The following is a 27,978-nucleotide window of genomic DNA, read 5'->3' as shown; positions in this document are numbered from 1 at the left end:
CCCTGCACAAGCGGCGGAACAAGTTTGAGAACCACTGCCTTAGACTATAACTTGTCCAGGGCAGGGAATGTCTTTTGTTCTGTGTTTTGTACAGGGCCTGACACCGTGGTAATAAGAGGGCCGTAGGTGCTTTTGTAATACCAATAATAAATTACCATACTTATAACACTGCTCAACTCACTTATGCACCACTGGTATAATGCACTTTATTTTCATGCCCTGATGACTGTGGTAGAGTATTGTCCTTTTCAGTGAGCATCTACAGTATCCCAGCAACATTCCAAAGAGACAGCTATGAGAGTTATACTCTGATCTATTTTGAGAACTGTGGGCCCCATTCATAAAAAGTATTTGGCTGCCTGTTTTTGCATAGTATTCTTATTTCCTGGGTGTAAAAATGTAAGCACTGTTCCCATAGTTAATAAAAATCTTTTTCCTACTATTTGAGGAGTACATAATTTTTATGAGTATGCAACTAAGTAAGGGGAGAAACAGCTGGAAACTATAGGATACCCCAGTCTAAATGCATATATTATCGAACCTCCCAATCGTTTTTCTAAAGACTGTTTAAGCCCCTTGATTGCCTGAGATAGCCTAAACTTATTGCCAAGCCAGACTTCTGATGGCATGAGCCATGTATGCTTTATATTGCTTGTCAATCATTTTAAAAAGAAGACTGCTAAAATATGTTTTCATTTCGAAAAAGCAAGGAAAAATGAATAGCAGGGGGATTTTAAGAGTATGAGACCTTTTTTGTCATACTTCAAAAGGCAGAAGTTAGAAACAGGCTGTGCTTGCAGTTATGGTCTCTGTTTCTCTGTACCGTATAATCTACAATATCTTTAATTTCATTCACACTGAGGCATTCCAATCTATTCATTTTTGTTTGTTTTTCGTTATGTTTCTTGTTACTGGCTCTTAGCACTTTTGCATTTTCCTATATTTGTACATATTTCAGCCTTCTCTGCCACGTATCCACACATCACCTTGATCAGCAGTCCTTAAATCGTGGTCCCTAGAGTTGGCAGTCACACAGTTTTTTCATGCTTTCAGCTGCTTCAGCTCATGTCAAGGATCTCTCTTGCAAAGAGAACGGATGACGGTAAAAGTAGGTGAACACAAGAAGGATTCTATTTCACTCCTGCCATGTAGGTGGAGAAGGAAAAGCCAGGGACTGACAACCAGGTGAACTGGAGATGTGCGCGCCATCAGTTAAAGCACTAGCAGGAATGCCAATGGGGCTGGAGCCATCAGTGTGAGGGAAGCATCCAGGGGAGAAGGGAGCCAAGCAGTATGTGCGGGAGGAGAAAGGGGGAGTGGCAGGCCAGGGAGCAGAGGCATGCCGGATATGGCACCAGGTGATAAAGAAGCATATGCTGGCGATAATAGATTGGATATGACAGAAGATTAAAGAACAAAAATGTGATATACACTCTTTAAAATGACAAAACATTGAATTAAACACATCTAAAAATACCTAAGTACTTTGCTAAAGTTTTTTTGTACATAAACACTTGCTGCTATTGTGAGAGTGATGGATCCTCACAACTGCAATTGGGACTTTGAGATATGTTTCTCCAAGATGTAGCCTGTATCATGAGATGCTCACTCAGAGCTTAGATACTATAGAGATGGTGCTGGAGATAAACATACTATTCCTGTCTCTCCATTTTCTTTGGGACATGGTAGGGACCAGTTGCCCTTGCTCATGTCTTGAAGTTTGCTGATGCAAAATGATTCTGTGAAAACCACTGGATTTCTGGAAGAAGCTGGTACTGTACTTATCCCGCTTTATAGACACTGCCCTCTTTCTTTCTGGATTTCACTCCCATTGAGAGGAGAGTCATCAAAAGTCAATGTGTAGTCTTGATGGATTTGGCTGGTGATGTCCAGGGTTTTGTCAGTCACAGCGGGAGAAGAGTGTGGGGTGGCGGGGAGGGAGGGGAGGGGAAGGGAGTCAATTCCCTTATGAGCTCCCTGTTTGCTGCCTCTCGATTCCTCCTGCGGATGACTGGGCTTTTTCATAGTATGTGCCTGCCATCTGGAACCCTCATTTATCAAAGAATGGCTTCAAGCTAACAGAGATGCCTCTGTTTCTCTATGTAACCTAAACATTTCCTAGATTTTTTTTTAAAAAAAGGTTTTATTGTTGGAAACCTTTCGGATGTTCACAGGACAAGAATCCTTTATGTATAGTTTGGCATTGTATGGTACTAGATTGCTTTATGTAGGCAGAATTTAAGCTGTACAGTTTCTGTATGAATTAGGTGTAATAAGTTCCCTGTGTGTGTGTGCTGTGTTCAATTCTGGATTTTTTCAGAAGTCTCTTGTTGTTTAATAGGATTAAAAATATAAAGTAGGTGGGCTTTGGAAAGGCAGTGAACACAGAAAATCATTCAATTCTGAATAAAATTTGGCATGCCATGTGAAGGCCAATGTACAAGTCATAGGGGATACTAATGTCACTAGCATAACATGTTTCAGAGTAACAGCCGTGTTAGCCTGTATTCACAAAAAGAAAAGGAGTACTTGTGGCACCTTAGAGACTACATGGAGACCCCAGTGTGACTAAGAAAGGTAGAGCAAAATTTTTACTAACACCCTGTAATTACAATCTATTGAAGAGAGGGTAATACTTAATAGATTAATATATGACCCAGAAAAACCCACACATTTAAAATAGAGAATGTAAGTCTATACAGATGTATAATAAATCTAAACTATAATGCTAAAATCTATACTACACTAGGGTCAGTATTTAGCACAGTAGTGAACACCACCTTTCTTTATACAGTAGATCCAAATCTTACACTAGAACCTTCACTAACTGCAGATACTGATCCAGGTTTCTCAGTGATAGCGAAACTTTTAAACTTGTACCTGTCTTCTTCTCTTTTCCTCCTAATTGTAATCATGTGAAGTAGCAGGATAAGAACCAAAATATATGAGATTCTGATTGGGTTGTTTTGGATAGCCAGTAAGGCTAAATAATGCCTATTTATTAACCAGATTCAACCCAGCCATTGAAACTGGCAGTATTTTGTCAGGTTTCAGAGGAACAGCCGTGTTAGTCTGTATTCGCAAAAAGAAAAGGAGTACTTGTGGCACCTTAGAGACTAACCAATTTATTTGAGCATGAGCTTTCGTGAGCTACGAAAGCTCATGCTCAAATAAATTGGTTAGTCTCTAAGGTGCCACAAGTACTCCTTTTCTTTTTGAGTATTTTGTCAGTATTTATTTAGAGACTTTTCTGTGGCTCTCATCAATGTAATATCTGAGCATGTCACAAACATGACTAAATCTGCCCTCCTAAAACCAGTGTGAGGAGAGATGAAAATCCCCCTCTTACAGATGGGGAGTTGATGCACAGATAGATTAAGCGACTTCCCACATGAACCTTGTCCCAGAACCAAGTCCTTGGAGGCCCAGTCCAGTGGTTGGTAATATAAATGATATCTAAAAGCTATATCAGATGCCGTTGCTAAATAAATTGTTATTGTGTATGTAACTTTCATTACATTTATATTTTATACTTCCATGTTCTTATATTAGCATCCAGCTTTTGCTATTTTACTTTAATGATGGAAAAGGTATGGGACACTTAAAGGCAAAAAATAAATAAAAATAGATGGAATAAACAAAATGTGATGGTGTGGATTGCACTAATGTTTTTATTGCTGCTTTTTTGAGGAGACTGACATGGGTCAGGAATAGTTCCTATTAAAATATTATATAAAAAGGTTGTTTTACTGCACTGTAACATATACATTTTTAGATACATTAAAAAACAAAATGAGTGAATTAGAGAGGTTCTCTACCTTTTAAATAGTGTGTTGTCATTCACAGTGCCCTACCTCCTCCTTATTCTTTTCTCCAAAGTGACGAAGGGAATGGAACTAAAGGTTTCTTGGGTTCCCCATATTACATACCTACAATAGCGATAGTACCCCTTTGGACATTATGCTTTTCTTGTGTATGCACTGACCCTTGCTAGCCTTCTTGTGGCTAGAGCTGATCAAAAGTTGTCATTTTAAACTTTTTTCAAACAAAAAAACCCTTTATTTTTGTCACACAATAAGATACTTCCAAGGAAAATGTCCACTATTTTCTCTATTTTTTTTTTTCAGTTTTCACTGAAAATCACAACTGAAATTTCAGTGTCAGGGGGAGGGAAGAAGCTGATTTTTTTTTTCAACAAACCCAAAAACTTCTGAAGAAAAATTAATGAAAACAATTTTTTTTAAACTTGTAATGGGACCACAAACAACATTTCCTGACCAGCTCTACTTATAGCACTGTTCGGGGAAGGAGACCAAAATATCTATGGCTTAGACCTTGTATTCAATGTATTGCCTTTTTCTGTCCCTGCCTCTCACAATGTCTGTTTAGTTCCTCTCAAAGGTGCCTGTCAGTGATTGGAGACTATTAACAATATCAGAATCCTGTGACATTGCACTCTATATGATTTTATGAAAATATGCTAATGAGTGTGACTATAATGTAACTGAAATATGCTTCATGCAAAAGGTCTTTTGTAAGGTATCATTACAAAGCTTATAATCTACTGAGTGCGGTCATCCCATTTGTATAAATGTATCACTCTTGTATCTGAAACTAGAAATATGAAATATAACTCTGAGGACCTATTTTAATTATGCAAAGTGTGGGCCATTAATGGTGGTTTGGAATCTTGATGGCTCCCATCAACCAGAACAATTGACTGTGGATGGCTCTGTTTGCAGGCAGGCCTTCCTGTGAGTTAGGCTGGGAGGAATGAAGGCTTGGAGTCTCACAGTAAATGTGACCATGTCACCTGGTACTGAAATCCATCTTAAACCTGGTGCTTTTCCATTTAGATGGGGGGGAGGACCCAGAGAGACAAAGGTTCCCGCCTCGTGCCAAATCCATATAGGGGGGTGGAACAGAACAAAGAGGGCAGCCATCATGAGGAATCCGCTAGCTATCACCTGAGCTGGAACAAGGGCTGTACCAGGGGTAAGGATTGTGCCCAGACTAGGAAGGTGTCCAGTCTGTGAAAGAAACTTATTGAAACATCTCTAAGGGTGAGATTTTATCTGTATTCCGTTTGATTAGACATAGACTTGTGTGTTTTATTTTATTTTGCTTGGCTGTTCACTTTGTTCTGTCTGTTACTACTTGGAAACACTTAAATTCTACTTTCTGTATTTAATAAAATCACTTTTTACTTATTAATTAACCCAGAGTATGTATTAATACTTGGGGGGGGGGGGGAGAACAGCTGTGCATATCTCTCTAACAGTGTTATAGAGGGTGAATAATTTACGAGTTTACCCTGTAAAACTTTATACAGGGTAAAACGGATTTATTCAGGGTTTGGGCCCCACTGGGAGTTGGGCATCTGAGTGTCAAGGACAGGAACACTTATGTAAGCTGCTTTCAGTTAAGCCTACAGCTGTTAGGGTACGTAGTTCAGACCTGGGTCTGGGTTTGCAGCAGGCTAGCGGGTCTGGCTTAAACCAGGCAGGGCACTGAAGTCCTAAACTGACAAGGCAGGAAAGCAGAAGCAGAAGTAATCTTGGCACATCAGGTGGCAGCTTCCAGGGGGTTTCTGTGATCCAACCCATCACAAATCCTATTTCAGATTGTCTTCAATTAAAGGGATTGTTATTTGGGAATTATTGAAATAGAATAAAGAATTATGAACTCTGCATGCCTGTCTGTACAGGCACTACAAACAGATCCTCTAAGTAGGCTCTAACCTTAAATGACAGAAAATTGAAATTTTACTTATATCATTGGAGAAGTCTTTTGTGCTCTCAGCCTGCCACTGTTCAACCACCTTTACAGCACCGTCATTTGGTTCCAAAGTCCATGTAACCAGAATTGTTGCTTCCCTTTATAGGGAACACATCTCTTTTTTGTTTCTTCTCCCCAAGCACCAGGTTTCCTCTGTAAATAAAGAGATAGACAGGCCACATATTACATTACTTTCCAAAATGAGGCTAATCTAACAACTTGACAAAATCCCTGAACTTTCTTTCAGTTTTTAGAATGGTAGGCTAGAGGCATGCTAAAATGTCATTTTCTGAACCTTTAACAAGATACTCTGCCCAAATGGTCGTTAAATAGGATTCACTACCTGTGGTCAAACAAAAATACCTATCAAGCCTGTGTCTCAAATGTTTTCCCATCCTACTGTCCAGTTCCACTGAGGGAGGGAGGTCTTAGTGTATCGAGTTCCTGCAGTGTGCAAGATGCCCAGTGTATCCAAGGCTATAGTGAGAACTCTGTAGTATTCACGTTATAACAAACCATAGGAGGTAATATTTTAGTTTCCTTTACTGTTTGACTGTTAGCAAATAAGGGGAATCCTGCACTTCTGTTTCTGGCCCCTGTTGGCTCACTGGATTGGTATGAGAAATGTCCTGGGTTTTGGCCGTCTCTTCTCCATCTCTCTTTAGGACAAGAAGGCCAGTTCTTGAAATACTTAGAAGCCCAAACTACTGCAGGGAGAAGTTCATGGTTTTGATCGTAAGGTCCCAATTTCTGCCTTCTGAGGTTTTAAAAATGTCTGATTGTTTTCAATACTAGCAGAACAAAGTATAAAATTGCTTCATTCAGACAAAATACAAGATAGTTATAAAGAAATTCAAAAAACTTTGACCAGTAATTTTGAGGCAACAGTGTAAAGTCAGCAAGGAACTGAAATAACCATCTTGTTCTCTCATGTGGCTTTAAAGATAACTATACCATACATCCCAATTTGGGACAGTTGCTATTCAAGAACATCCAAAAGCCTTTCTCCTCTTAAAACTTTAACTGACTAGGTACCTATGTTACCCAAATTGTTTTGCGATAGAAGTAGACTTTTTAATTGCTTTTTTTTTTCGCCAACCCAAATGCCTAGCCGCTAAGAAGGAAATGGACTGTACTGGAATTATAAGTGTCTTAACCAAGTCTCAGAAAATTATTTCAATGCAGTCTTTTCTAGTGTCTTCAGGAATTCCACCCAGCTTTAAACTTGGTGATCATTTTACTCTCAACCACCAAACAAAGATCCGTAACAAGTGTTTCTGCCCCAAATACTTTGGAGGAAATATTTTCCACTTTTATTTTCAGTTTTCCTGCTAGAGTCCTTTATGCCAAATCTTTATGTACATCATCAAACTCTGAGCAGTTAGACTTAAGGCATTGTAGACCTGCTTCCCAGTCTGGGTCCAGAGCATTGTATGTCCAACCCCTGTGATTTAGAGAGAGAGTTTTAGATGTGGAGGCTTTTTTTTTTTTTTAAATCAGGATTTTCCCATACTATAGATTCCTTCAGCTACTTCTGTGTAAAAATAATCATCTAATCTGATCTGAAAAAGGTAATCCAACCCAGGAAATCCTCTCTGCTTCCCTTCCTACACATGTGCATGCCATGATTTTGGGAAGGTTACTGGTGTAATCATCTGCCAACACTGTAGCCTCTGCAATGCTGTTGCATCAATAATTCAGGCCTTTTAATCTTTCGTGAAAAATTATAAGATTACTCCGTCAGCTTTAACTCCGTAGCCGCCTCTACCCCGTCCTCTCTATTTCTTAGAAGATTCTCTATTAGGGCTGCCAACTCAGCATATTTTCCCCCTTCTCTTTTGGGTCCTTATGAAACGTTTTTCCATATGTTTTGGGTATTTAGTCAAATTCTTCTAACAAAGCAGTTTTTTATCAGAATGCATGCACGTGGAGTTGGTGCTTGCACTTCTGAATCCTTTCTGCTTAATGATGGATCTAGAAAACTCGCTCTTTTCCATATTTAGCCCCAATCTTAATACAAAGACATTGAAAAGTTCATTTTAAAAACTGCTTTATATTATTACTGTGTTGATGTAGGGGAAAAACCTGAAACTGACTTTTGACATGTAGTTACATACATGTCTATTTCCACTTACTAAGCCATAAAGTACTGTTGGCAGAGTCCTTTCCCTCCCCTCAATTTTGAGTCCATGCTTTTACTCTCTCCCCCAAATTTGTATACAAATACAAAAATGCAGCTTCTTTCTCTCCTTCAGCAATTTTTTTCTCCAAAAAAATTGTTTTGACATTTCTGCTAGTGTACACTCAGTCATTCTGTCTAATGATTTAGCCGGAGGAAAAAATAACTGTCGTCTGAAATTTACTCAGTCTTGGTAAAATAGTGGCGCTTGTCAGTGTTGCTCACGATGCTTCTCAAACTGTTCCTGAAGTCTGTCTTGATACATGTCCGTCTAGTCTTTTTTACCTTTTGCTAATTGCACTACATTGTACATACAAACAAAATCTAAAGATTGATTTTCTAGACATATATTTCTTTTCTTACATGTAGATTTCAAATCTACTAAAAGCTTAGGGCAGACTGCAGTATTATAAAACCAATGTATCAATTCCTTTGCTTTACCAAAGAGCGATCATCAGGTTAACCAATGTATTGGGGTTGTGATTAAAATAATTGGCAAATTTTCATTGCTGCTGCTACCTATTGCATATTATTGACCTTACATCGCTGAAACCTGAATAATCAGTAGTCAGTAACAGTGATCTGTCTGAGCAGGTCTGAAGGGATTCTGTAATCATTTTAATGTTTTGTGTGATGAACTGATGGATTTCAGAAATGAGTTGTGAAAGATCAAATCCAATTATCTCTTGCCTAAAAATGGAGGGGGGAAGGTGCAAGTGGAAAAAGTGCTGTAATATAATTCACATTGTTTTAGTTGTGAAAATGGGTCAGTCACTAAGCAATCTCTCTATCGCGCTCTCTCTCTCTCTCTTTGCAGGACCTGTTTTAGAAGAAATGTGGTGAATATCAACTTACTTTAATTGGGGGGGGACATTCTGGTAAGTGGTGCTGCCTTTATTGCTTTTGTTTTACAGTGATGATTGTGGAGGGAAACTGTTTGAACCTTTTTCATTTCCAGTTTGAAACCTGTCTTGCTTGTGGAAAATCTAACTTTACAAAGGCACAGGCATTAAAACTGATTATATTTTTTCAATTTTTTTTTTATTTTTTATTTTTTGGTATGGAGACTTTCAGGGGATAATGAGATATGTTTTTTTTTAAAAAAAATAAATAAATTTAAAAAACCCATGTTGGGCCTTAAGGCAAGGAATGCACTTGACAGTTTAATTGCTGAATGGGTTCTGCTTAGTGCTGCAGCTGTTATAGAGTACTTAAAAGCCTCTAAGCTAAAACCTAAAGCAGGGGAATCATAAAGACCTAATTAAAAAAAAAAAAAAAGTGTATGATAACAGTCACAGTTTCAGGATAACACCTGTATCACACACCTCTGTGGTCCACTCCCAGAGTGCCCAGTCAGGTCTCCAGCCACCCCTGTTTCTGAACAGGGAACCCTTGTCCAACTGCCTTTCGATTGGGGGCGTGGAGGGGGCGGTAAGCCTGCATACACCCCTGCCTGACCCTGTGATATCGCCAGCCAGCCTGGCTGCCAGTGCCTGCACTTTGTTCATAGCTGTTGGAGAAAAAGCAGTGTATTGCTTCTCAGTTGCGTGTTACCACACAGCTCTTTCTAAGCTAGCACATTTATTCTCAAGGTAAAAACATTGCAGAGAAAACATAATAAAAACAAAGATTTAAAAACATGTTTGTGATACCGGGAATCAGTCTTATGGATACCTAGTAGGACAAAGTCTTTCCAACCTTTCTGCAATATTTGTGGGCCCTCCTTGGACAGAAGGTCCTGTCCATTTTTGCTGGTTCAGAAAAAAGGCCCTGAGTCCATTTAAACCTAGCCTTTTTATGTCTTTGCTAGTCTCTGGAAACCCCAGTTTTAACCAGTATATATAAGCCTCCCCAGGGGTTGGTACCTCTCTGGTGGTATTTACAACCTAAGTGATTTACCTTAATCACCCCCCACTGTTTTTGGTAACCTTCCTCCCTGGAGTTGCATATGATGTCTGGCCCACAATGATACATAATCCATTCAGTAACTTAATACAGTATGGTCCCCAAAGATATTGCATGAGGTTGCAATATCCGTCACAGTAATAGTGTAAAAAACTAAAGTTATAGCTCAGATAGAGATGGCACATTTCTTTGCAACAGTGTTTTCAGTCACAGAGAACTCTTTGGGCTGAAATCTCTCAGTCACTCCTGGGAGTTAACTGTTGGAACAGTTGCTCCCCGCCCAGGAGAAGGAGACAGAGCTATTGCATTTCTTTGAGTTCAGGTCCTAGGTTCAGTTGTCAGTCACAGGTGACCCAGCCAGGTGACTGTCAGCTCCTGTATCTCATTTGTTTGTCTCCCAGCAGGTAGAGCATCAGTATGCTGGCTGGCTAGACTAAACAAAAAAGAGAGATGGGAGTAGGCAGCTAGAGTGATCATGTGCTGTTTTGGGTGGAGGAAGGGTATTCTGTTTCAATTGGGTTTACTAAAACCAGGGTTTTTCCTGTTTTTTTGCATCAGCTGCATGTGACCTGTGAGCACCTTAAGTGGTACTGCTGACTTTAGGCCATAGGTGGCACTGCCTAACAATAAAAGAAAAGGAGTACTTGTGGCACCTTAGAGACTAACCAATTCATTTGAGCATAAGCTTTTGTAAGCTACAGCTCACTTCATCGGATGCATACTGTGAAAAGTATAGAAGATCTTTTTATACACACAAAGCATGAAAAAATGGGTGTTTACCACTACAAAAGGTTTTTTCTCCCCCCACAAACCCACTCTCCTGCTGGAAGAGCTTATCTAAAGTGATCACTCTCCTTACAATATGTATGATAATCAAGGTGGGCCATTTCCAGCACAAATCCAAGGTTTAACAAGAATGTCGGGGGCTGAGGGGTAGGAAAAAACAAGGGGAAATAGGTTACCTTGCATAATGACTTAGCCACTCCCAGTCTCTATTCAAGCCTAAGTTAATTGTATCCAATTTGCAAATGAATTCCAATTCAACAGTCTCTCGCTGGAGTCTGGATTTGAAGTTTTTTTGTTGTAATATCGCAACTTTCATGTCTGTAATTGCGTGACCAGAGAGATTGACGTGTTCTCTGACTGGTTTATGAATGTTATAATTCTTGACATCTGATTTGTGTCCATTTATTCTTTTACGTAGAGACTGTCCAGTTTGACCAATGTAAATGGCAGAGGGGCATTGCTGGCACATGATGGCATATATCACATTGGTGGATGTGCAGGTGAACGAGCCTCTGATAGTGTGGTTGATGTGATTAGGCCCTGTGATGGTGTCCCCTGAATAGATATGTGGACACAGTTGGCAACGGGCTTTGTTGCAAGGATAGGTTCCTGGGTTAGTGGTTCTGTTGTGTGGTATGTGGTTGCTGGTGAGTATTTGCTTCAGGTTGGGGGGCTGTCTGTAGGCAAGGACTGGCCTGTCTCCCAAGATTTGTGAGAGTGCTGGGTCATCCTTCAGGATAGGTTGTAGATCCTTAATAATGCGTTGGAGGGGTTTTAGTTGGGGGCTGAAGGTGACGGCTAGTGGCGTTCTGTTATTTTCTTTGTTAGGCCTGTCCTGTAGTAGGTGACTTCTGGGAGCTCTGTAGACCATTGTCTACAGCCAAGCTCTGTGATACAACTGCATTTGCTCCAACCCCTCAGACAGAGACAAACACCTACAAGATCTCTCTCAAGCATTCTTACAACTACCAATACCCACCTGCGGAAGTGAAGAAACAGATTGATAGAGCCAGAAGAGTTCCCGGAACTCAGCCCCCAACTAAAACCCCTCCAACGCATTATTAAGGATCTACAACCTGTCCTGAAGGATGACCCAACACTCTCACAAATTGAGGAGATCAAGGCAGAGGTAAAAAGGATGTTGGAGCTGGGAGTCATCAAAGAGTCCCACAGTCAGTGGTCAAGCCTGATTGTGTTGGTGCCCAAACCCAATGGCACCACTAGGTTTTGTAATGACTTTCGCCGGCTGAATGAGATATCCAAATTCAATGCATACCCCATACCCTGTATCGATGAGTTAGTTGACCACTTGGGCAGTGCCCAATTTTTGACTACCCTTGATTTAACAAAGCTATACTGGCAGATTCCCCTTGCCAAAGATGCGAAAGAAAAGACGGCATTCTGTACCACAGAGGGTCTGTTTCAATATACTGTTCTTCCTTTTGGACTGCATGGGGCACCTGCCACCTTCTAGTGTCTTATGGACAAGCTCCTATGGCCCCATACCAGTTATGCTGCAGCATACCTGGATGATGTGATTATTCACACCCCCAACTGGAAAACCCACTTAGAAAAGGTGGAAGTGGTTCTGGACACGCTAAGATGGGCTGGCCTCACAGCCAACCCAGCCAAGTGTGCTATAGGGCTAGCTGAGGCTGAATACCTTGGCTACGTTGTAGGAAGGGGCATGGTCAAGCCCCAACTAAAAAAACTAGAGGCTATCCAAAATTGGCCCCGGCCGAATCGGAAAAAGCAAGTCCAGGCATTCCTGGGTGTGGTGGGGTACTACCGAAGATTTATTCCCCATTTTGCTACCAGAGCGATTCCCCTGATAGACCTGATAAAAGCCCGGGGTCCAGACATGGTGAAGTGGACAGATGCCGCAGAGAAAGCATTCATGGATCTACGGTCAGCCCTCTGCAGTAATCCAGTGCTTATAGCTCCAGACTTCAACAAAGAATTCATTTTACAAACAGATGCATCTGAAGTAGGATTGGGAGCTATCCTATCGCAGATGTCGGAGATGAAGAACACCCAATCCTCTACCTGAGCAGGAAACTCCTCCCGAGAGAGCAGAAGTATGCCGTGGTTGAAAGAGAGTGCCTCGCTGTGAAATGGGCCATGGAAACACTACGTTACTATCTTCTGGGACAACGGTTTACCCTTGTGACTGACCATGCACCCCTCCAGTGGATGCGGCGAAATAAAGAGAAGAACGCAAGGGTGACCAGATGGTTCCTCTCCCTACAATCTTTCCAATTCACCATACAACACCGGGCTGGAAGCCACCATGGCAATGCAGATGGCTTGTCACGAGTACACTGCCTGACATCCCAAGTTGCCCAACCCTGTAGTGTTGAGGGGGGGCGAGGAATATGTGACAGGGTCAGGTCAGATGGTTACAGGAAAGTAATAGAAAGCAGATATATTAGCCCCAGGTTAAGTAGGTCCCTTTTCCCTGGGTAAGGTATCAGGGAAGATTCCAGAACAATCAGGAACCTTCTGGAGAAATTAAGACAGACAGGCTGATTAGAACACCTGCAGCCAATCAAGAAGCTGCTAGAATCAATTAAGGCAGGCTAATCAGGGCACCTGAGTTTAAAAAGGAGCTCACTTCAGTTTGTGGTGCGTGTGTGAGGAGCTAGGAGCAAGAGGCACTAGGAGCTGAGAGTGAGAAGGCGTACTGTTGGAGTACTGAGGAGTACAAGCATTATCAGAGACCAGGAGGAAGGTCCTATGGTGAGGATAAAGAAGGTGTTGGGAGGAGGTCATGGGGAACTAGCCCAGGGAGTTGTAGCTGTCACGCAGCTGTTCCAGGAGGCACTCTAGACAGCTGCATTCCACAGGGCCCTGGGCTGGATCCCGGAGTAGAGAGCAGGCCCAAATTCTCCCAAACCTCCCAACTCCTAGTCAGACACAGGAGAAGTTGACCTGGACTGTGAGTTCACGGAAACGGCCAAACTGAGGGCTGCCGTGAATCTCCGAGACGAGCAAATCTGCCACTAAACGCAAGACCCACCAAGGTCTTTTCAACTCAAGGTAGAGGAGGAACTTTGTCACAGAGGCCATATATGATATTTTCCTCCAAGATAAGTTTGTCTGCAGGGCTCTGCCTGAATTCAGACCAAGAACAGTTTCTACATTTTGTTTGAACAAAGAAATAACCTTGCCCACTCCTACACTCTAATTCACTGAATTACAAGAAGTGTAGGCTACATTGCTGGCCATCAAGAGAGCTCTCTGAATTTATCTTGACAAAGCAGCTGAGCTAAGAGGCTCAGAGGTTAGTCAGCTTGCATCAAGGTCCTAGAAAAGGTCATCTGTCTCCAAATCAAAAATTTCATAATGCATTAAGGAGTTGATTAGAGAAGTGTACTTTAATGCTGGGAGGGGTGTCTCAGATGAATTTAAAACCCACTCAACCAGATTGATGGTATCTTTTGGGGCAGGGTGAATAGTGGCCTCTTTTGATAAGAATTCTGTAAAGCTCCTTCCTGGATGTTAGTGCAGATATCTGCCAGGTATTTACAGGTTTGACCTGTGCAGCCTTCAGCAGAAAAGTGCTACAGACTGTCATCAGATGCTTGTCCCTCCCAAATAGATTTACTACTATGGGAAGGTCCAACTATCTGGACTGGTACAGAAGAGAGAGATACTTTTTGCATATTAATTTTCTGTTTTCAGTCTCTTTCGTACCAGTCCCAGATCTCCTTTAAACAATTAGCACAACATCCTTGCGTAAAATTAGTTATCTTCCTTTTGTACTTACCCACTTAATTTTTCCAAGTGTAATCCATGCATGCCTCTGTCCACAGCTGTCTGGACCATGGAGAGGTTTGAGTTCATTGGAGCCCTTGGCTTAAAAGACATGTCTTTTAGCTCAAGCAGTAGAGACTCATGCTTTCAGATATAGAGCATCTGATGTTCAGTCCCTGCAAACAACCCATCAAGAGTTATCGCATTACATTGTGCTGCTGTTGAAGTTTCAGTTGAGGTCTGTTGAATTGACCTCAAAGGTCAAAAAAGTTAAAGTTTAGTTATAAACTTTCACTGTCCAACATTAAAACAGTGATACGAAGTTGGGGGGTGAGAGATTTCTACAAAGCTGATGGTTTACTTGTTTTTTTTGCCAAGACCCGAAAGCGCTCATTCTGAAGTTGAAAGTTTCTTGATCAAACACAAGAAAGAACAAGAAATCAAAACCGGTTTATACTGAAACTGAAATTGAATGATTATGCAAAACAAATTTAATCACAACCCTTTAAAGTTTCCCATCTTTTTGGAGGAAAAAAATCAATCTCTTATCATCATTTTGATGAAAACGAAAGGGTTAATTTTACTCAGCCACAATGTGTGAAGGGTATTCACTTTTCCTATTTTTAGCATATAGAGACACACAAGGTATAGGAGAGAGACTATAGAAAGGGTAGGGGACATAGCTTTCATTGAGGGGTTTTGGAACACAAACTGCTGGTCAGTTACGAATGGATGCGTTGCCTGGCAAGCCTAGCAGGACTCCTGTTGCTTGGACCCTGCTTCACATTCCAGTCAGGGACATAATTTGGCTGCGTCTTTTCTGCTTAGACAGGGCAAGACTGTGGCCATCTCCTCTCACTGTGCTGATACAATGCAGTTGATTGCAGGATTCAACAAAAAGTTGAGACAGTGAGGGTGGGGGAAGAGGAAAGAATAGGGCAGAAAGTAATACAAAAGGGAACGGATCTTATGCGTCTCTGTGTTGCTGGCAATCAGGAATTGCCGCTGAGGATGGGATGTCATGATGATATGATGACTTTCAGGACTTCCAGGTAAAAAACAAAATTCTTAAATAGGAGCAAGGCCATCAGGCTTTGCTCTCAAGAAGAAAATCCTTCAGTCTGCTCTGCTCCCTCAGTCTTGGGGTCAGGGAAAGTGAGATGCATGGTTGGCGCGTGCACCCCACATTCAGGGAGGCTAGCCCTGCCCCTTCCCCCGAGGTCGAGATGAGTTTGGATGAGACGAGCGCTGCTGAATTGTTGGTTTTTTTCCAGAGTCTCTCTAAGAACCCAAAGGGGGGGGAAATGATTGGCATAGGTCATCCCCCTCATTATTCTGTCCACCAATTAGGCCTAATATCCAACACACTAATTCTGGTTCATTAATTTCCAGTTCAACATCATCTGTTTTTTAGCAAGAATGTTTTAACGTAGTCCTTAAACCATATCAATAGGCCCTTTCTGTTTTACTAATTTAGTCTTTCTATCTTCCTTTCATACCTTCTCCCATCAACATTTATTATTATTGGTTATTGTGACACTTTATGACCTTTCACATACTTTTTACAGTTGAGATCACAATTAGGGTAAAAGTTTAAGTCTAATTATTACAACAGACCTGCAGGTATGTCTGCACTTTGCACTGAAGGTGTAATTTCTGATTTGATCAGAGCTAGTGCCCTAAAAATAGAAGTGTAACTGTGGTGGCAGAAGCAGCTAGCTGCCCCAAGTACATACCTAGTGTCTTGGACAGGTGCGCAATCAGGGTAGCTAGCCCCTTCTGCAACTTGCACAGCCACAGCTACAATATATTTTTATCATGTTAGCTCAATCAGAGCTACCGTGGGTATGTCTTCTTGAGCTGGAAATATGCTTTCCAGGTCCAAGTATAGAGTTGCCCTGTGGGACAACAAGCCTCGTTTGTGAAGGGAAGGTGAGAGGAGGGTGGACCAAATGCTGGTTGGAAGGAACTGTAAGCACACACCTGGATTGGTACAGAAGTTCTCACAGCACGAAAGAAAATTGAGCAATAAGAAAAAATGCACTTTCTTGGTCTTGCCCAAGAAACAAACATTTCCTGAATGTTTCATACTATATTCTGCTGTTTAAGGTTCTATAGCTAGAAACAGATTTATGGAAAATGTGTGTCTTCACCTACTTCACACTCTTCAGATGTGTTTTCCGTATAGGAAGCTCAAATTCCTTTGCTCTAATATTAAAAAAAAGTCTAGTGTAGTGTATGTGTAGTGCCTGATTGGCTTTTTCAATACCTTGTTATTTCTAAAGACACTGAACATATAGTAAAAAGAAAAGGAGTACTAGTGGCACCTTAGAGACTAAGCAATTTATTTGCGCATAAGCTTTCGTGAGCTACAGCTCACTTCAGCGGATGCATGTAGCTAACAAAAGCTTATCCTCAAATAAATTGGTTAGTCTCTAAGGTGCCACTAGTACTCCTTTTCTTTTTGCGAATACAGACTAACACAGCTGCTACTCTGAAACCTGAACATATAGTGTATATTTGTTGTCTTTTTACCTTCTGAAAAGCTGCGATGCTCTGGATGTTCACAGGTAGAGATACTTGTTTTATAGGATAGCTTTCATAGCTGCAAATAGTTGTACTGAATGTACCAAGAGCCGTGACATAGTTCTGACAGTACTTTAGATATGAAGATCTTGCACAGTAGTGGAGAGCAAGTTTATATCCTATATAAAGAACTGGGAATGGATGCTGTTTCAGTGCTTTTCCTGTAAAAATAACCCTCTAACTTTTGACTTGGCATCTGTATTTTGCAGTTTTCACAAGCTTTGTAATAAGTTATTCTTGCCAGAATACACTAATCATTAGCTGTTTTTATAATTATGGCTGACCTGGTACTTTCCAACCCTATTTTTACTGGCTTTTAACTTTCTAAAGCAGGGGCGGGCAAACTTTTTGGCCTGAGGACCACATCGGGATTCAGAAATTGTATGGAGGGCCGGTTAGGGGAGGCTGTGCCTCCCCAAACAGCCAGGTGTGTCCCGGCCCCTGCCCACTATCTGACCCCCCCCGCTTCTCGCCACCTGACAGCCCACCCCCACCCCTGGGACTCCTGCCCCATCCAACCCCCCCTGTGTTCCCATGATGCACCCCCCCCAGGACTCCTGCCCCATCCACCCCCTCACTGCTCTCTGTCCCCTGACCGCCCCTGGACCCCCGCCCCTAACTGCACCCTGCTGCCCCATCCATCTCTCCTCCTCCCTGACTGCTCCCCACCCCCAGGACCCCTGCCCCATCCAATCACTCCTTCTCCCAGACCGCCCCTGGACCTCCCACCCCTAACTGCCCCCGCCCTTAACTGCCCCTGCTGCCCCATCCAACACCCCTCTCCTTCCTGACTGCCCCCCGGGGACCCCTGCCCCATCCAACGCCCCTTCTACCTGTCCCCTGACTGCCCCCTGCCGCCCCGTGCAACCCCTCCTCTCATTCCTGACTGCCCCCGGGACCCCTGCCCCATCCACCGCCCCACTCTCTGACCGCCCCCGGAACCACCGCCCCGACTGTCCCCCGCCGCCCCATCCAACCCCTCCTCTCCTTTTTCTGACGCTCCTGGAACCCCTGCCCCCATTCAACCCCCCTGTTCCCCGCCCTCTGACTGCCCTGACCCCTATCCACACCCCCGGCCTCTGACCACCCCCCCCCAAACTCCCCTGCCTTCTGTCCAATCCCCCTCCCCCGCTCCCTGCCCCCCTTCCATGCTGCCTGGAGCACCGGTGGCTGGCAGCGCTACAGCCATGCCACCCGGCTGGAGCCAGACACGCACCGTGCAGCACAGAGCACCAGGTCAGGCTGGGCTCTGCACTGCCCTAGGAGCTCGCAGCCCCACTGCCCAGAACATTGCGGCGGCAGAGCAGTGAGCTGAGGCTGCGGGGGAGGGGCCGGGATGAGCCTCCCTGGCCAGGAGCTCAGGGGCCAGGCAGAACAGTCCTGCGGGCTGGATGTGGCCCGCGGGCCATAGTTTGCCCACCTCTGTTCTAAAGCAATTCATTTGGGGGGGTGAAATTTTTCATACTTGTGATCCAGGAAGCTTTACTTTGCAGTATCCTTCTGGAGGCTAAAGGTTTTTTCACATTTCCAGGAAGATCTGTGTGTGAAAGTCTCTTGAAGTCTAAACCACCCTGAGTTGTAGTAAGGCTAGATATGTTATGCATACCATTTCTTTAGTTTTAATCTGGTTTTCATTTTCATTGTTGTTTTCCTCTGTCCTTTTTCTAGTGTAATCACTGCCCTTGAGTAATCAGATTTAGGTTGCTGTTTTCTTGTTTTTCTTAGCTCTAGACTACCTGCTATACTCTGTTGTATTAATTGTCATGACTGAATGTGTTGATTTGAAACCAGCTCCAAATCTGCCCAGTGTCCAAGTTTAAAGAGACAGTTCACACACACCCATAGTTGTTAGTAGTATAAGTGTTTCCATTCGGTTCTTTTAATGGGAGAGGAGGACAAGGGCAGTTTGCATAAGCAACTTGAATTTTAATGTTTTTCTAACGTGTGTGTTTCTGTGTGTAAGTAAAAGTAACTTCCTATGGATTTTTTTTTAAACAGAAACAAAAAAAACCCAAATTTTGTCATGTTGCATCATATTGATACTCACATCGTTCATCAGCAGTTTTGGAACCTTTAGATCTACTGCAGTGGAGTAGATTAGTAGCAGTCCATAAGAATGGCCATACTAGGTCAGACCAAAGGTCTATCTAGCCCAGTATCCTGTTTTCCAAGAGTGGGCAATGCCAGGTGCTTCAGAGGAAATGAACAAAAGAAGTAATCATCAAGTGATCCATCCCCTATCTCCCATTTCCAGTTTCTGGCAAACAGAGGCAAGTGACACTTCAGAGAATGGTTTTGCATCCCTGCCCATCCTGGCTAATAGCTATTGATGGACCTATCCTCCTCAAACTTACCTAGAGTTTTTTGAACCCTGTTATAGTTTTGGCCTTCACAAAATCCTCTGGAAGAGTTCCACGGGTTGACTGTGCATTGTGTGAAGAAATACTTCCTTTTGTTTGTTTTAAACCAGCTGCCTATTAATTTCATTTGGTGACTCTTAGTTCTTGTGTTATCACAAAGAGTAAATAAGACTTCCTTATTTACTTTCTCCACGCCAGTCATGATTTTATAGCCCCCTATCATATCCCCCTTAGTCATCTCTTTTCCATGCTGAAAAGTCCCAGGTTTATTAATCTGTCCTCATATGGAAGCTGTTCCATACCTCTAATAATTTTTGTTGCCTTTTTCTGTACCTTTCCCAATTCCAATATATCATTTTTGAGATCGGGCAACCAGAATTGAACTCAGTATTCCAGATGTGAGTGTACCATGTATTTAATGTAGTGGCATATATTTTCTGTCTTATTATCTCTTCCTTTCTTAATTGTTCCTAACATTCTGTTAGCTTTTTTGAATGCAGCTGCACATTAAGACGATGTTTTCAGAGAACCATCCACAAGGACTCCAAGATCTTTTTTGAGTGGTAACAGCTAATTTAGACTCCATCAGTTTATATTCATAGTTGGGATTACATTTTCCAATGTGAATTGCTTTTCATTTATCAAATTTGAATTTCATCTGCCATTTTGTTGTCCAGTCACCCAGTTTAGTGAGATCCCTTTGTAACTCTTTGCAGTTAGCCTTGAGTAATTTTGTATTATCTGCAAACTTTGCCACTTCACTGAATATCTCTTTTTCCAGATCATTTAAGATTATGTTGAACAGCACAGGTTCCAGTACAGATTCTTGCTATTTACCTTTCTACACTGTGAAAATTGGGAGGGGGAAGGCGAATGTGCCCTTGAGGGCACAGACTTTTCTGCCTGTTTACCTCTCCCCTCCCAGATCGTGATGCCTTTGGCCCCGTCCCTTCCAATCTGTTGCTGTCTCTTCCCCATCTCTGGCTCCTCATACCAGTCCCGTTTTCATATAACTAGTCTGCTCTTCAGGCTTCTCATCCCACCTCCAGTCCCTGTCTCACCCTTACAGAATCCCTGATCCTCATCTGATTGGTATCTCTCTCTCTCTCTTGCCCTCCAGTCCTCTGGGCTTCTCATCTAATCTCATTATCCCACCCCTGATTCTTTTTCATAGTCTCTTTGAGCACCCAGATTTACTTCTCCCCTGCACCCTGGCTGCTTTTTGTATCCATCTCCCTGCCCCTCCCATCTCCTTTTTCTCCCCCCATGCCACTGGTTCCCAGTTCCAGTTTCCCTCCTCCTCCCTCCCTGCTCCACAAGTCCTGGCCCTCATCCTATGTACATTTGGGGCCAGCACAGAGTGAGGAGCATGGGCAAGCACTGAGAGCACAGGACAGACAGGCTCCTTGCTATCAGTTCCATGGTGGCATAGCCCAGTGCTCTGGGGTGAAAGTAACTTAACGGACTTACCGGTATGCCAGAGTGCTGAGCAGGGGGCACGGCCTCAACCAGAAGAGCTGGAGCCTTTAAATACCAGAGCCCTTTAAATCGAGGTTTAAAGACCCAGGGGCTCTTGTTGTGGCTGGGAGCACTGGGGCCTTTAAATCACCCCCAGAGCTACCAGCTGCAGAGGCAGCTGGGAGCCTCGGGGCTCAGGGGCAATTTAAAACGCCCGGGGCTCTGGCCACCGCTGCTCCGGCAGCCAGGCTCAGGCAACACTTTAAAGGGCCTGGGGCTCCTGGCAGCGGCCAGAGCCCCTGGCCCTTTAAATCACCACCGGAGCCCTGCCACCGCTAACCCGGGGCTCTGGCAGTGGGGCTCGGGCGGCGATTTAAAAGGCATGGGGCTCCCCGCAGCAGTCGGAGCCCCAGGCCCTTTAAATCACTGCAGGAGCCCTGCCGCCACTACCCCAGGGCTCCAGCAGCAGGGCTGGGGAAGCGATTTAAAGGGCCTGGGGCTCTGGCTACTGCAGGGAGCCCCGGGCCCTTTAAATTTCCAGCCTGGAGTTTACTTTCACCTCTGCTAGTGCTGCAATTGCAGGGAAAGTCCTCCTCAGCCCTGGGCTGGAGCATGCCCAAAGTGGGCAGAATATATGACAAATTTAGCATCAAAGCTCTAGCAAACCACTACTGAGCACTTACTGAAAAGTTATAACTTGGCCAAATTTGAGCATATTTTCACAGACACAGCAAAAGGCCCCTCCCTGACACAAAGGTGACACGTCTGCCAAATTTTTAGTCCCTGCTCCAAAGCATGGAGGTGCTAAGGCTTCTCAAAGAAAAGATGGCCAGAATTCTTTAACATGTGCGAAACTTACTTTCCCTACCATCACTCGCAGAAACAGCTTCACTATTTTGACTGAAATTTTTTAAAACAAAATTCAGCCTGAGGCAGAGACCCAGCACAGGAAATATCAGCCCAAGTGGCTAAAGTTTGTCACAATTATAAGCAAGTGAAAACTGGATCTTATAATGGGAAATATCACACAACCTTAGTAGGCAGTGCTACCAGCCCTGCCTATAGAAAGGTGTTTACATGCTATGATGAAGAATGCTATAGAACAGCCTGTTATAAAAGGGGACAGAGACAGAAGTCTTTATTCGTGAGAGGTTTGGTGGTGTGCTATAAATGAGGTATAGGCTATACACTGAGCTTAAAAAGAAATGTTAAACAGCTTCCCGTTCACTGACCATCATTCCTCTAATGTACTGAATCAGGCATACTTCTGCAGAAAAGAGATATGATCATATAATGAGACTGTATTAATACATACACATCAGGTTAGTGTTAATGGTGTACAGGAAACCAAAAATTGGTCACTTTCTGACAGCTGAGCATTACACTTCATAGTATTGCAGCAATGCATCTGTTTAATTTAGGTGTTTGTTTTTTGTCTGAAATACTCTAATTTATGTCAGTATTAATTCCACTCAATACAGCATATGAATTCTTGACCAATTAAAGACAATCAGCCTCAGCATCTTTTAGTGGGTTTTTTTTCTGTCCAGCATAGTTGAAGTCCATGAAACCAGATGAAAGACAGAAGTTTGTGATGTAAGATTTCCAAAAAAAGTTTACTTAATTATGGGATTTATTTTAAGAGATTAGTAGTGCCTTTTGTGAAATGTATTTTGGGATTCCCAAACCTTGCATTTGGTCCCATAATATCTCTGCAGGAAGGGTGTGGTAATATTTGTGGGCACAAATATCTTTCACCATACTGCATTTTAAACACATCGCTATTATACTACTTCAACTTTCTTACTATCCTTCCTTTTTTCTCTTCTTTTTTTTTTTCTGTTTGTTTGTAATCTCTTCTTTGGCATGAGAAATGAGAATTGTGAAAATTTATTCAGGAGAAGATGATGAGAAGCAGGAAAGAGATTCCATTACAGATGACCAAGACTGAGTATTTTTGGACATGAAGTTTATATTAATCAGTTTGCTGAGCTCAAAGATAAATGAAAACCTGGGAAGGCATCCAGAATGACCAGGAACAGAGACTGAAAAAGATCGTGAAGATCATATGTTAGTGAGAATTTTCAGTATGTCTGAAAAGCTGTGTCATAGTATCCATTTAAAAAACACACCAAAAAAACCCAAATGGGGCTGCACTTACAGCTAGATTAGATTCCTGCCTGGTCTCTCATTCCTTGGGCCATCTGGGACTGGGAATACTGCCTAGAGCACCCTGCATTATTCTGCGGCAACCCCTGTGGCTAAACAAGTAGCAACCATTTATCATGGATGGATAAAAATGGATTATTTTAATTTTTTTAAATAATCCTGATGTTTAAAATAATCAGATTTTGGTGTTTAAATTAAATAGGTTTGTTTTTAAAAAAACTAATTTTTACATCTATTTAAATTTTTGAAATTTTCAACCTATGTTAAGGTCTAAATTTATTATAATCTATTAAAATCTTTTAAATTAAATACAAAAAAAAATTAAGCAGTACATGTTTGCTACCAAGTTTTAAAGAATGTCAAACTATTGAATTGGTGGAAGTCACCTGATGGTATAGAAGGGCTAAATCAGCTTTTGACAGCAGTAGACTCTTCTGCAGGTGCAGAGAGAGTATATTTTCTTCATTTCATCATCTTCAGCTTGTTCAGTGCAATGACTAGTCCATTCAAAGTTAAGAAACCAGTTGGAAGTTGAAAAATCAGGAAAGCTCATTTTCATCTTCCAATCTATAAATAAAAACTAGGTGTGAGGTTTTTAGTTCTAAAATTTTGAAGGACATGGTGACTGAAAACAATCAGTTCAATTCACTAACTATACATAATATATCAGTTTGGTTTAAATGCAAAACATATTTTGATAAACTTTTTCTCATGTCTCTAGCACTTTTAAGGTAGTTTTATTTAATAAAAAATAAAATACTGTCTTTGTGCAAATTTGAATTTGAATTTACATCTAAATAGAATTTGGCCGAAATCACAAGTGAAAAATGAATCTAGTAAATTGGAAATGCATCATTCACTATTTTCTAATATAAAAATGTAAAAATTAAGAATCCAAATATAGAGAAATTAAACTATATAATTGCTTAATATAAATATGTATAGATATAGTGTATCCTGGTTAGCAGTGAGAAACAACGAATTTAGCATAAAGGTTGTATTTAGTTTCAAATCAACACGTGTCAGTGGTCACCCTCTAATGAGAATCAGTCTTTCCTTAGGAAAATAAAGTACAATTGCAAAGGACGATATCAATATTTAAATCAAAGTTTCTTGCTTGGTGATTTAAATCAATCCACCCTGACATTTGTGGACTACGAAGGAGTTGTCCCATACAAACTCGGTAAGGCAAGGAATATCACTCTGATGCTGTGTTCTGAAGTGGAGTCTATTTAAGATTATAAAATACATAATGAATTTAATCCAGGTTTCAAATCCTTACTCAATAAGTATTTAGTCTATATTGGTGAATGGTGTGTATATCATCACGAAAGCCCTGGAATTAACTGCAATATTTAGGCAGTCATACCTATAATGTTATATACCTATAATAATAATGGTATTATTGTGTCCCACTGACCTTCTCACCTGCCCTTTGCCCATTTGCAGGTGGACATCTAATCTTGTAATCTGTTATCTAGTTTTTCCCACTGCCACCTTTTAAAAAAATAACTAAACTTACATTAAAAAGAAACGACTGTATAAATGTCATTCTTTCTCTCCAAATGTGGCAGACTGGATCAAGGAAGAGCCTGGTTTTAAAGTTATACTAGTCCAAGGCTTGAATTTACTGTATGCAATCCTGGACTGATGCCAAAAATAACTAAACCAAAGAAACAATGAGTGGTATACAGTGTAATAACTCACAATTTTTTAGAGCTTGAAACACCATTAGAGGATTGGGAAGCCCACTTTTCCAAGAGTAAAGTGTTTGTATCTAGCCCGAAAAGGTGTTTTACAACATGCTGACTTAGAGAAGACTTCATTTAATAAAATTTTAGAGGCTTTAAACATTTATGTGCTTGTGTTTTCTCATTTCATGATACCTTTTACTGTTTTGCTTCAGTTACTTTGTTTCATTCATGAGGTTTTACAGACAGAGAGACAGAAAAAAATACTGTAAAAGCCTCGCTAACAATTTTCTAAAATAGCTTACTTTATAATACATAAAGATCTTGGATGTATTCTAAAATGTAAAATATTGTTACCTTTTGGTTCACTCTTCCTTTTATGCCTATTCCTGGTTACCCAGCTTTTTGGTTGGCCTGGCCAAAATGCCAATTGAAAATAACATGTCTTTGAAGTAGACAGACTTTGCTTTGCACCAGGGATCGGCAACTTTTGGCATGTGGCTGTCAGGGAAATCTGTTGGCGGACCGGGCTGGTTTCTTACCTGCAGGTTCTGCCAATTGCAGCTCCCACTAGCCGTGGTTTGCCGTCCCAGGCCAATGGGCGCTGTGAGAAGCGGCGCAGGCCGAGGAATGTGCTGGCTAATGCTTCCCGCAGCCCCCATTGGCCTGGAGCAGTGAACCACAGCCAATGAGAACTATGATTGGCTGAACCTGCAGACGTTGCAGGGAAACAAACTGGCCCGGCCCGCCAGCGAATTTCCCTGACGGGCTGTGTGCCAAAGGTTGCCAATCCCTGCCCTACCCCTTGGACTGAGTACACCTGTCAAGTGCTTTTTGCTCCTTCTGCATCTCACCACAAGTTGGAAGTTTATTTCCTGTCTTTTAGTACAAACCCCACTGACTACCTCAAGACCAAAACTACAGTAAAATGAAGTTTATAGTCAAGGTTGCACCAGTGCAGTTATACCAATCACTGTAATGGGTGCAAATCCCCAGCATAGATAAGGCCTTACTCTATCCTGTTTTGCCATTTTATGCAGTATTTTATTTGTCATTCTCCTTCTCCTTCCTTCACCTAATTCTGCAGTCTTAGGACACAACCTGCACTCTCTTTCTACCAAGCATTCTGATTCCTATCATGCATAGTCCCCTTGTTTTTTACTTCCCTCTCATGTAACCCACCCCCAAATGAATATTTAAATCCATAAACTTTACTTGCGATAAAAGGGGCTGCTAGAAGATCCAATAATTGCAATTCAGCTATGTCACTGAAGCAGAATGATCTCTCCAAATTTATTCCACATGGTGACTAGGAGACTGACAGATGGTAGATATTGTGCACTTCTCATAGTTCTCTGTCATAGCTTGCTATAAGCAGTTAGTTTGGCTGATTGTATCAGAACACAGAAACAATGGTTGAGTGGATAAAATGTGATACTTTACAAATGAGCTAAACTACTTTTTCTCTGGGAGAAATATGCAAAATCATAACTCTACTTTTAAGAATTCAATTAAACCCATTTTAGTATCTGCTAAATACCCTTACAAATGCCAAACATTGATTTACACTTACTTTTTTTAAGGTTTGCTTTAATCACTGTCTTAAGTTTTGCCCTCTAACTAGCTTATAATTATATAGAGAGATTTGGTTTGGATCAAGCCACCAGTTCTCCTGCATGTCATTAGATAATGTTGGGAAATCAGCATGCACAGATGTAAATGATAGTCTGTAGTTCAGTCTTTTTTTTTCTCTTCAGACTACACCATTAAGCCAGAGTTTCAGAAATCTTTTCAGTTGAAATGAGAGGGAGAGAGAGAGAGAAACCTACTTCAATCCTTAAATAAAAACAAAAAGTTTATCAGACTCATGCTTGAAACAAAAAACTATATTATTATTTATGCTACATTACAGTAGTGCCTGAAGTGTTCTGTGTGTTGTACTGATGCATAGAAAAACAGTTTCTGCCCCAACAACCTTATAATCTCAAAAGGTGAAAAATAGACCCAGCTCAGAAGGGAAAGGATGCAATATTCAAGCCAAGAGATGGTACTGTTAGACACATGTACCATCAGTTCCATATTGTTTTGTGTGCTCGTGTACTTAAACAGAATAACGTTGGAATCCTATTTTTGTCCTTCCTTGCCATCTTCCTTTCTGGCACATTTTTGTGTTCTCATTTGTCAGATAAATTCATCATTTAGGCCCCAAACCTGCAAACACTTGTACACATGCTTATTTGTATTCATGTGAGTTGTCCTAGACTACCTGCACATAAATGTTTGCTGGATCAGAGCCTTAGGTTCTTTGGAGAAATGACCAATTGACTTTTGTTGCTAGGCACTTCACTGAATACCTATGGGGGCTGTAAAATTATAAGAGGTATATTTTCCCTTTGGTACACAATCTAGCAATGACTGCCATCATTAAAGTTATATGTGTGTGTAACTTCTATTTTTTTCAAATTAAAAAATATTTCTGTGTAATTCTGCTACTAACTGAATAAATAAACAGAATCTAGTAAAAGATCTTCACAAATTTCTCACCACTACCTCCTCCCTTACCTCTTACATGGAAAAACATTCAGTCAGAGGCAGACTGATGCCATTCCAAGCATGCCATACCTGAGACCACTATCTTGTTTCAACAAAAGCTTTAGAGATGGTTGCTGTGTAAAGCTTCTTTACATAATATCACTCTCAATATGACCAGCATCACAACTCCCTATATTTTTTTCATTTTTCATTTAATTTTTTTTCTCTTTGGAGCTGCCCATCAGCATAGTCAGTTTCCCAATATGTCAGGGATAAATCCTGGGAGTTTGGCTTCACAGTCCCCTGGAAATTGTTTCTACTCTTCTACTCTATCCTGCAAATTCTTTAGATCTTGTAGTCTGTATAAAATCCCTTCTCAATCTCTTAATTTGTGGTGTGAGGGCAGCAGATGCCAGTGCCATAGCAGATGTTTAATAGTAGTTTTCTAAGGTTCTTTAATGGCAGTTCCCCAGTGACACTGGTATGCCAGCAACAAACTTGATATGCTTGTAAGGCTGATGTGACTAACCAACCAGAAAATGAAGAATCTGGGACCAGTCCCCTCGGAGTGTGCTTTGACGACCTTTTCTCTTTTATAATTTTCTCCCTTTCATTATGTTTGATCATTTTGTGATTGAGTTTTGTTCCAGGATTATCTGTTCTAACTATCCTATGGCCATGAACTTTTTTTCTTGATTCATATGCTGTTTTGAGGTAACTAGTTGTGATGCTGTTGGATTAAATCTATTCCCAGTCTCAAGGGAAGTAGGGTCAAAAA

General features: G+C 41.5%; 1 protein-coding gene across 4 annotated transcripts in view; it reads left to right on the top strand.

Annotated features, from left to right (window-relative positions):
- FYN (FYN proto-oncogene, Src family tyrosine kinase) overlaps positions 1-27,978 on the top strand; it is a 190,140-nt gene that overhangs the window by 82,065 nt on the left and 80,097 nt on the right. For 3 of the 4 annotated variants that reach the window (XM_048844780.2, XM_048844779.2, XM_048844777.2), the window contains exon 2: positions 8,775-8,835. The exons of the other annotated variant lie outside the window; for it this stretch is intronic. The gene's annotated coding sequence lies outside the window, so the exon portion shown is untranslated. The remainder of the gene's footprint in view (positions 1-8,774; positions 8,836-27,978) is intronic. 4 annotated transcript variants of the gene reach the window in all.

This window comes from Caretta caretta, chromosome 3, assembly GCF_965140235.1.
Source record: "Caretta caretta isolate rCarCar2 chromosome 3, rCarCar1.hap1, whole genome shotgun sequence".
Taxonomy (NCBI): Eukaryota; Metazoa; Chordata; order Testudines; family Cheloniidae; genus Caretta; species Caretta caretta.
This window is presented reverse-complemented; position numbering and strand designations above follow the sequence as displayed.